Source organism: Giraffa tippelskirchi, chromosome 8 (genome assembly GCF_054371585.1).
Source record: "Giraffa tippelskirchi isolate mGirTip1 chromosome 8, T2T-mGirTip1v1.2.pri, whole genome shotgun sequence".
Taxonomy (NCBI): Eukaryota; Metazoa; Chordata; class Mammalia; order Artiodactyla; family Giraffidae; genus Giraffa; species Giraffa tippelskirchi.
In genome coordinates this window covers 141618176-141627641 of record NC_137282.1, presented here as the reverse complement: position 1 = coordinate 141627641, position 9466 = coordinate 141618176, and the positions used below count along the sequence as shown (strand labels likewise).

The window sequence follows — 9466 nt, the reverse complement described above, 5'->3', positions numbered from 1 at the left end:
GACACGACTGAAGTGATTTAGCCCAACAGCATGTATGATCACTGCTGCAGGTACAATTTGCACAGATGGGTGCCTGCACTGTATACTTCCTCATCACTTTTTAAGTACCTGTCTTGTGCATGTGTGTACATTTGCCTTTTAAGGTGCAAAAGTATGGCCCAATGAAAGAGGAAAGATGGATATTGTGCATTCCAGAGGAGTTCCCACCCTACCTCTTCTTATGATTTCATTTCCTAATTTAGTTCCTTTTGCACTAGGGGTGGAGGGATGTAGAAAACTATGTTGTTTCTGATTGATGAAATATCTTTTGGAACCTTGTGGTTTCAGTTTTCCCAAATATGGTCAAGTTGTACCACAGAGTAAACTGGAGTCTAAATTTTGTTCTTCCTTCCTGACATTATGCTTTTGTTTGGAATGAATTGTTTATTTCTTCTTTTTACTTTTCAGAGAAGAGTGGACAGGAAAAAGGTAAATACCAATAATGTCTTGCATTGTGTACCTTGTTATTCTCTCATCTGTTTCTTGTATCCTTGAAACGCTTAACCTTGAAACTCTTGGTGATCACCTGCCTTAACTCAAACAGAGACATGTCTTTACATGTTTTATGTCAGTAACCCTCCCAACTCAGGTTACCTATCTTCATTTGCTATTCATTTATGCCATTTTTGCCTCTTTCATATTTCTAGTCATTGCAATCAAGGAGACAGAACCTTTCTATGAATAGAATGCTACCACTAAGATGTGTGTCACATTTGGGTATTTTGAAATTCTGTCAGTTGCCTCCAGGATAGACTTCCTTGACTTAGATCTCTCTTTACTTCCACATAACACCTCTGCTCTATTCCTATTGTGTTATTTAATTTATAAGAATGAATTTTTCTTCAAAAGAATGTACATGAGATTATATTATTTTGCCTTTTTTAAAGTGAGGAAAGATATGTTCTAAAAGGCTTCTAAATTTAGAAGTTTTAGGTTGGGAGATAGAGATGAGTAGCAATAGATATTTTAGTATAGTGAACACAGGAGACATGGGAAAAAGAACACACAGTGGATATAACACCACCAGAGAGATTTCTTCCAAGAATGTAAGACAAGGAAAAGTGTGCATAGTACCTGACACCTCGAAGTTGTAAGGACTCCCGAATACTGTCTTTTAATATAATGTCAATTCTGATCTCTTAAAATTTGTATGAAAGTTTCGTAAGGGGCTTCAGTAAAGCCTAGAGTCATGTTATAGAAAAGAGATAAAATTACTGCCTGTAAAACAATTGTTTGACACTTTGGTCATATAATCACAGCATTTGTTTTCCTCCATTGACTCATTGCTGAAAATTATATTTATCCAAATACATGAGCCAGTCATCTACACAATTTTTTTCCATTTATTTTTGTTTGCTGAGAAATTTTCCACTGCCATGTTAAGTAAATTGATATGGAAAGAATTTGGCTAGAACCATGTCACTCAATTCTTTGACTTTCTGAAGTAAATGATAAAATGAGGGAGTAAGGGCTTTCAAATCTAAATTTGAAAGTCCTTTAGTTGAAAACTTAATTAAATATTATTGCCATCTTGTTAAGTGTAAAGAATTAGAAACCATCAACCTTGCAAAAACATACCAAGACATACAGTCATTCACTTCCTCAATGGTTATGACATCTTTTAAAAAGATTTTTTGGGATTTATACATATATTCACCTTAGTTATCCAAATAATATTTCCACTTAAAGACATGTTGCTTAATTTGGCATAATCAGAAACATTTTGTAACACTAAAAATCAATTTTAATACACCACTACTGCAATTGCATTTGCCATAAAATTATTTTATTAAATATGTATGTTGGTCTAAATTTGAATTACTTGTATCCTTAAAACTCTCCATAAATGAAATATGAAAGTGAAAGTGATACTGAAAGTCACTCAGTCGTGCACGACTCTGTGACCCCATGGACTATACAGTACATGGAGTTCTCCAGACCAGAATAGTGGAGTGGGTAGCCTTTCCCTTCTCCAGGGGACCTTCCCAAACCAGGGATGGAACCCAGGTCTCCCACATTGCAGGCAGATTCTTTACAAAAATGAAATATGTATGATATGAAATCCTGTTTTTTTTCTTTTCACATATTTACCACACTTTATTCAGTCAATTGAGAGGTTCATTCCCAGTTTTCAAAGTGCTTCCTTGCTATTTTTTTTTTTTAGTTTTTGGTTTGTTTTTGTGTTTTTCTGATTATCAGCTTCTTACCAACATTCTGTACATGGGTGATGTTCAAATTATTTTCTATTTTGTGTTGCTGTTCTTTGACATCTATGGAATATTCTTTTTCTCCAACTTACTTTTCATAATTACTTCACTATGAAATGGGTAACATTTTTTATGACTTTTTATTTGTATTTTTGTCTAACTTTTTAAATGGATGTATTTGCTAAAAAAATTTTCCTTTGTTTCCTTCCTTTGATGTTTTTGGGCTTCTGTCTTCCACATAATCACCATAATTTCATTATAAGGTTGGTGAAATGAAGGGGATTAGCCTAAGAAGGGGCTTCTCTGGTAGCTCAGCTGGTAAAGAATCCACCTGCAATGCAGGAGACCTCGGTTTGATTCCAGGATCGGGAAGTTCCCCTGGAGAAGGGATAGGCTGCCCACTCCAGTATTCTTGGGCTTCCCTCATGGCTCAGATGGTAAAGAATCCATTTGCATTGTGAGAGACCTGAGTTCGATCCCTGGGTTGGGAAGATCCCCCGGAGGAGGGCATTCCAACTCACTCCAGTATTCTTGCCTGGAGAATCCCCATGGGCCGAGGAGCCTGGTGGGCTACAGTCTATGGGGTCCCAAAGAGTCGGACACGACTGAATGACCTAGCACAGCACAGGCTGAGAAGAATGTGGTTTTCTTTATTTAATAGAGAGCTTTCTTTAACTTGGGTTCTCCAAAGTGTCCTCTGAGATGGAGTGCCCATTGTTTTAGAAATCTTATTGTCTCAGTTTTTAATGGAAAGATTTAGACTCCAAACCTGGTGATTGATAGAAATTTTTCCTTTCAATTTTCGCACTTTGTCTATTAATGATGTCAGGTGTAAACTTAAGACTTGCTAGTCCACTTCTCTTGATTGTACTCTCAAGTGACCCAATGTATATAAATATTTTTGCCTGATTTTGCCTTATTTTCAATTTCCAACTGTAGTTATAGATCCTGCCTCATTGTCATTTTCTTTCATTTTTGATTATTAATTCACCAAGTTGCTTTTCCTTTTGAATCTTTGTACATATTTCTTTCACTCAGTATATCTCATCGATAGTATATCACTGAAGTCTAAAGTTGTGTTTTGAGATGATTCTGCACTTCTTTTTACAACCTTAGTACAGTAATTATTTAAAATTTTATGTTCCTATATATCACATGGTTGGTGCTCTTCAAATTATAGTGATGTTTTCAATGGAATGGGTTGTAGAGATCTACCTCTTTAATTATGGAATGGACATGACTTGAAAATGTTTCAGAAATAATCACTAGGTGATATATAGCTTGAGTTGCATCTTCTTTATAGTGTTTAGAAAATCTGTCTCATGTATGCGTGTTTAGATATTTTCTCTCGAAGAGGAGGAGGAACAATAAAAGCATGGTTGTTGAGAAACAGAATTTCTCTCAGAGAACCCATTTCTTTCTCTCTCCTGGATTCAGCACCCATGTGATTTGGTAAGGATAAGTTTCATTCATGCATGAGTTAAAATATAAACTCAAATACAAGAAGATTTTGAATGATTGGTGGCAATAATGGTGTGTAAATAGGCACCCAGAAACCTGACAGTGTTATGACCTATACCAATGTGTGTTCATGCTAAGTTGCTTCAGTTGTGTCTGACTCTGTGCAGCCCTATGGACTGTAGCCTACCAGGCTCCTCTGTCCATGGCATTCTCTAGGCAAGAATACTGGAGTTGCCATGCCCTCCTCCAGGGGATCCTCTTGACCCTGGGATTGAACCCACCTCTCTTATGTCTCCTGCATTGGCGGGTGGGTTCTTTACCACCAGTGCCACCTCAGAAGCCCATGACCTATACCAATAGTGTTTCAGTATTCCCTTATACAGTGTTTATGCCAACTTTACACACAATAGCTACTGCAGTGATGAGAATTTACTAATATATGTAAAAGCAGCCAATGCCCATACTAAAGCTAACAAACAGGATATGGGTACTAAGTCGCTCAGTCATGTCCAACTCTTTGCGACCTTATGGACTGTAACCCGCTAAGCTGCTCTGTCGGTGGGATTCTCCAGGCAGGAATATTGGAGTGGGTTGCCATGCACTCTGCCAGGGGATCAAAAGGACAATTGGAACCTATATATTGTCAAAGGGATAAAGCATATTTTTACAAATTAGCTACCAGAACTAATTTACCTAACAATTCTATCAATTAATTAACTTAATTTCCATCTTTTCCCACTTACTGTAGATTATCTCTGGACAACACTGACCTCTGTGTCAATTTGTGTATGTTCATCTGAAACTGGATGGAGTTAATTTTAAATATGAAAATTTCAGTAAATTTTATTTCTCTTTGTAGTTCTTTCTCATGACATTAAATTTATCTTTCTGCTTTTTTTTTTTTCAGAAGAACTGCAGAAAGAACTAGGTAAAATTTCTGATATCCCATTACTCTTGATCCCCTTTAAAATGACTTGTTCAACATTTAACACTGCCTTGCTTTTTGTCTGTGTGCCTTGTACCAGCAGGCCTTTCTCTTGTGTGTCTATTAGTTCCACTCTGATATTTTGGTGTTGGAATTCTTCCATTTTGATTCTGTCCATTTTTGTCTTCCTAGTCAGAAAAATTTTCAAAATTAAAAAAATCTGTGCAGTGCACTACTACAGAGATAATATGTCTTATAAGATTATTTTAAGTATGTATTTTGATCTAAACTTTGAATTACTTATATTCTTTTAACTATGCATAAAATAAATATGTACAGGACAAAGCCCTAGTTATTTTCTGTCCATATCTTCTCCATATGTCTTTTATTCAGTCAAATGTGAAATTCATTCATTTTTTTTCCACTTTTTTAGTTAGAAATGTGATTTCTTGCTGTTTTTCCATTTTCATTTAGTTTTGTTCATTTTCTCCCCCTGAGAATATTCATCACCTCAGTTTTCTATGAACTGGAAATTTTCAGCTCATTTTCATGTTCTGTGTTGTTCTTTCTTGATATTTACTTAAGTTTTTTCCATTTTAATTTTCAGGCATTCTTCAGAATGAAATTGGTAACCTTTTTTTCTGATTTTGTTTTTTTTTTTCATGGTGTAATTCCTAAAAACATGATTTGGTGTTTCCCTTTCTTCTTCTGATATAGTCTTAGGCTTCTATTTCAGACAATTACCATAATTGCATCATAAGGTTATTGACATGAATGGGATTAGCCTTAGAAAAATGTGGTTTTTCCATTAAATAGAAGGTTTTCTTTAACTTGGGGTCTTCAACTTGTCCTTTGAGATGGAGTGCCCATTGTTTTATATGTGATATTGTACCAGTTCTTAGGGGAAGTGTTGAGACTCCAAGCCTGGTAAGTGAGATAAGTTCCTCCTGACGGACTCTGACATATTTTCTTTGTTACTGATATCGAAGGTAATCATGAGACTTGCTTGAGCACTTCTCTTGGTCATATTCTTAGTGACCAAGGTGTATACATTTTTTTTGATTTTGCCTTGTTATTTTGGTTTTCAATCATAGCTGTTACTCTTTTTTCATATTTAATTAATTCAATTATTCAACAAATTGCTCATCCTTCAGGGTCTTTTATATTGCATTTTTGACTCAAGTAAAATCATTGATCCCGTATCTTTAAAGTCTAAAACTATTTCATGAGGTAAGAAAGTGAAAAATGTTAGTCACTCAGTCATGTCTGACTCTTTGCAACCCCATGAACTGTAACCCACCAGGTTCCTCTGTCCATAGGATTTACCCTACAGGACTACTTGAGTGGGTAGCCATTCCCTTCTCCAGGGGATCTTCCTGACCCAGGGATCAAATTGGATCTCCTCCATTGCAGGCAGATTCTTTACTGCCTGAACCACCAGGGAATATATCTACATTATTTAGTGTCTTATTATAAGAGTTATTTATATCCTCATGTCCTGCATATGATGTATTCTTCATAATCTAGTGAATGTTTCATATGGGATGAACTTCAGAGATTTCTGTCATTATTTTTGAAATGAGCATTTCTTGGTCAATATGCAGATACAAACATTGGCAGGCATGTGGCTTTAATTGCATCTTCCTTATGATGTTAAGAAATCCTGTCTCATATATGCGTGTTTGTGAATTATCTCTCAGATAGGAGGAAGACTCAATTCAAGCATGGTGAGTAATGCTTATCTCTCAGAAAGCTCTATTCTTGTGTCTATCTTGGGTCCTGCCTCTAATGCAGTAGGATAGTATGAGAGAATAAAATCAAAATGTCTGTAGTTGGTGAAGAAGCATTTCTAGCATTATCTTCTAAATTTCTGTAATTTCCTTTGAAGAATAAACCAATGATTCAGCATGCTTATCCTCTTTTCCTCCTTCCCTCCTTCTTGTCTTTAATCTTCCTCTTACACTTATCCACCTTCCCTCCCATCTTTTGTTGCTTCTATGTTTCTACTCTTCCTACACTTGACCACCTTTATTATCATGTTTGGAAAAATAGACTATGAAGATAACACAGGATGGAAAGAAGTCCAAGGGATTCAAAAGAAAAAATTAGATAAAGACAAGGGAAAATGGAAAAGATAGTAAGAGAAAGCAGGGTAGGAAAAAAAGTAAAGGGTTTCCTATTTTGTTCTTTTGCAGCCTGGAGGAATGCACCATTATATCCTGGTAAGTTACACGGATGCTGCTGAAGAAAAATGTATTATGAAAGATTTTTAAATGAACATATACTGTGTAAAACAATATATTGAAAATCGAATAAACTCCAAAGCATATATAATATGAACTCTACAAATTATTCAGTATTTTAACATAATAATGTGTTTGAAACATGAAATTTTAGTAGATTTTTTGTTTTTAATTACATCTTACATTGTGTTTTGAACATACGTAAAGCGATTTTCATCAGCTAAAATCTGAGGAAACAATGTGAAAAATAAGTTATTTGATTAGACAGACCGTATTCCTCTCAAACATCCTAAATAGACTTCAGATATTTGTCCTGCAAGAATGTCGACTGAGAGGGCATAAGAATGGGTCAAGTCTCAAATAAGACATGATTTAGTAGATTGTAGAGAAGGATTTTCTTTGGTTGTTATTATTCTTGAATTAATCCTGGGAGTTTATACTCATAGTATTTTGGACAGACAGGCAGCTTTGTTTTTCAGATGGTAGGTTCTCATGTTCACTTGTTCCTTGTAGATTGGAGGAAAGACGAATTCAAAACTGGTGAGTATGCGATGATCCATGATGGACCTTGCTCTTTGTGGGACAGTCTGGAGGAATGCTGTGTGGAAGTGAGCTGATCTACCCAGGGTCAGAGGAGTCCTCACAGAGTGAGAACCCTCTGGCCCAGGCCTACTGAGACCCTTCCCAGAAACATGATGGTCTACTTGTCTTTGCAGTAAATATGACCCTGGATGCAGAAACAGCTCATCCTGCCCTCCTCCTGTCTGAAGAAGGGAGACGAGTTTCCTGGCAAGAAAGGTGTCAAGATCTTCCCAGCTCCCCACAGAGATTCAGCTCCATTCCCTGTGTGCTGGGTCAATTGCACATCATCTCAGGGAGATACTTCTGGGAAGTAGAGGTTGGGGATGCCTGTTCCTGGGACCTGGGAGTTTGTAGGGATAATGTAACAAGAAAGGGGAGGGTCACAATGTCCCCACAGAATGGTTTCTGGGCCATTAGGTTCTATGAGGGGGAATATTGGGCCCTCACCTCCCCAGAAACCTGTCTTACTCTAAGAGAAAATCCCTTTACTGTGGGGGTATTTCTGGATTATGAGGCTGGAGATGTATCTTTCTATAATATGACAGATGGATCCCACATCTTCACCTTTCCCCAGAACACATTCTATGGTGGCCTAAGACCACTTTTCAGACTTTGGTCCTCTGAGTCAGGCCCCCTGACCATCTGTCCAGGTGAAGGAGAATGTGCTGATGTTGTAATTCATATGCCTACCCCTCCATGAGAAATGATTACCTTGATCCCCAATTAAAATCACAATTCTCCCCCAATGAGATACAAATAGATATTTTTCTTATTCCTTACTGGTTCATTCTCAAGATGAAACTCTGACACTTATGATTGCCCACTGAATCAGATGACATCACCAATTCAATGGACATGAACTTGGGCAAACTGCGGGTGATGGTGAGGGACTGGGAAGCCTGGTGTGCTGCAGTCCATGAGGTTGTGAAGAGTCAGACATGACTTGGTGCCTGAACAACAGCATATCATTTCTCCCCTCTTCTTAATTGTATATATGTGTGTGCATGCTCAGTCATGTGCAACTGTTTACCTTGATACCGAAACCAGACAAAAATACCAGGAAAAAGAAAATTATGGGTCAATATCACTGATGAACATAGATGTAAAACTTATCAACAAAATACTAGCAATTTGAATCCAACAATACATAAAAAGGATCATTCACCATGCATTCACCATGCATCCCATGAATGCAAATATTTTTCAGTATTTGCAAATCAATTAGTGTGATACACCACATCAACAAACAGAAGAACAGGAACCATATGGTCATTTCAACAAATGCAGAAAAAGATTTTGACAAAATTCAGCACCCATTCATGGTAAAATATCTTCAGAAAAAGGGCACTGAGGGAATTTACCTCAACATAATAAAGGTCATATATGACAAATCTGCCTCTGACATCATACTCAATGGTGAAAAGGATGTCCAATCTGACCCCTTTTATTCAACATAGTTTTGGAAGTCCTAGTTATGGCAATCAGAGAAGAAAAATAAATAAAAGGAATCCAAATTGGAGAAAAACTTAAACTGTCACCATTTGCAGATGACATGTACTTTACATAGAAAATCGTAAAGGTGCTACCAGAAAACTACTAGAACTCATCGATGAATTTGGTAAAGTTGCAGCATACAAAGTTAATACACTGAAATCTGTTGCATTTCTATTGACTAAAAAAAAAAGATCATACGGAGAAATTCAAGAAACAATCCTATTTACCATTGCATCAAAAAGAATAAAATACCTAGGAATAAACTTACCTAAGTAGAGAAAAGACCGGTATGCTTTAGTGCACCCCTCAAGTTTGCAATTGTTTGGGTTAAAAACAACATCAACAATAAGAACAGAAATTTTCAGTCTTCCTGTAACAAATAAACATCATCTGATGCTATTGTCACTTCTTAAATTTTGCCTGCCACTGTCTTATCATTTTTTTTCAGTAGGGGACAGGTTGTATTTCTTGTAAGAAATGAATGAATGAATGGATAAATGTTAATTTATTCACTT

At 36.5% G+C, this 9466-nt stretch overlaps 1 pseudogene across 1 annotated transcript; it reads left to right on the top strand.

Moving 5' to 3' along the window:
• The first annotated feature begins 453 nt into the window (after positions 1–453).
• On the top strand, positions 454–9141 carry LOC145518292 (butyrophilin subfamily 1 member A1 pseudogene; annotated as a pseudogene). The gene is made up of 7 exons (XR_014062814.1): positions 454–468; positions 4615–4635; positions 5240–5260; positions 6333–6359; positions 6828–6854; positions 7389–7415; positions 7592–9141. The product of XR_014062814.1 is annotated as a butyrophilin subfamily 1 member A1 pseudogene (transcript).
• Positions 9142–9466: the final 325 nt, after the last annotated feature.